We start from the raw sequence: 1,291 nt of genomic DNA, 5'->3' as shown, positions 1-1,291 counted from the left end.
ACAGGGCCACCAAGGCAGAAAGGGGCCTCTGGTGCTTCCCCCCTTCCCCCGCCGTGCTAGGCCGCCCTAGGGAAAGGGGACTGACAGGGGGACCGTCTCGGCTTCCCCCTGCTCTGCCGCACTCAGGTTGGCAAAAGGTTTAGGCCGCACTGGGGGAAGGGCTTTCTGAGGGAAGCCATCTGCTGGGGGAGCCTGTGGGGTCCCTTCCTCAGGTTTCTAAGCTCACACGCTTTGGAGCTCGGACGGGAATCTGTGGGAGATGATCCAGAGCGCTTGAGCTGGGCTCATGTGTGGTGCTGGACTAACTGATCCCTTGAGGTGGCTTCCAGCCTGCTGTTTTCTGTAATGCCATGGCTGGAACATCAACCTGGGCCTCAAGGTCTCAACTCATTGCCTGCTAATGGAAGAACAAAGCTGAAGGCAGTGTTGGAGCCTCCCAGGAAAGCTCAAGTCCTGTGGTTGTGCCCCAAATGGGTTGCCGTGAGTGTGATCAGACAGCATACGGAAGAGGGGTCTTAGCTAGGCTGCTCCCCTGACCTGTGTGGTGGCATAAAGCTGCTGCTGTATTAGTTTCTTAGGGATGCCCGTATGCAGCAAACACAGACACCGGCCTTGGCAGGTGCTGGAAAAGTTAACGTAGGCACGTTATGAATTGCTGTTAAAAATGTGTCAGCTGGGGGAAAGAAAGGCCTCATCTGAGCGCAGCACAGGAGCCTATACACAAGCTATATTTTGTTTAAGAAAAGCGCCAATGAAGCACTTGCTGGAAAGGGAAGAGGGTGGCAGAGTGGAGGAAGGAAGTGGGAAGTCAGGAGGCAGTGACTTTAGGGAGAGTGTGAAGGCTGGGTAGCGTGGGGCAGTTGGCAGGAGCAAGGGACAGACTGAAATTTAGGYGTGGAAGGGGCTTGAGCCCTTGTGCCGCTCTGCCTGGTCCTGCCTGACCCCTCTGTGAGCCATAACTGGAAGGGTCATCCCATATAAATCTTTGAAAACCACCGAATATAAATTYGCTGTTGGGACTTTTCTTGAAGAAAAAAAAAAAAAGAAAAGGCCTTGAGGAGGGCAGGCCTGGCTCGGGAGGTATGTGCTGCGTTTTAAAAGACGTCACAGGATATGAAACCGAGAAGAGTCATACGCCCAGTAAGCTCCTGCCTGCGCTGTACATGCAGGGCGTTAGACATGGCAGTGCAGTCAGGAGCAGCTTCATTTGTGCTCTGACTCGTGCCAAGCCAGCGGCTTCACCGGCTTGGGAAGAAGACAAGCACGTAGCTTCTGTAACACAAAACRGCCT

This window comes from Apteryx rowi, unplaced genomic scaffold, assembly GCF_003343035.1.
Source record: "Apteryx rowi isolate R43461 unplaced genomic scaffold, aptRow1 scaffold_13, whole genome shotgun sequence".
In the NCBI taxonomy this organism is placed as follows: Eukaryota; Metazoa; Chordata; class Aves; order Apterygiformes; family Apterygidae; genus Apteryx; species Apteryx rowi.
The sequence above is the reverse complement of the archived record's forward strand: the minus strand, read 5'-3'. Positions refer to the sequence as shown.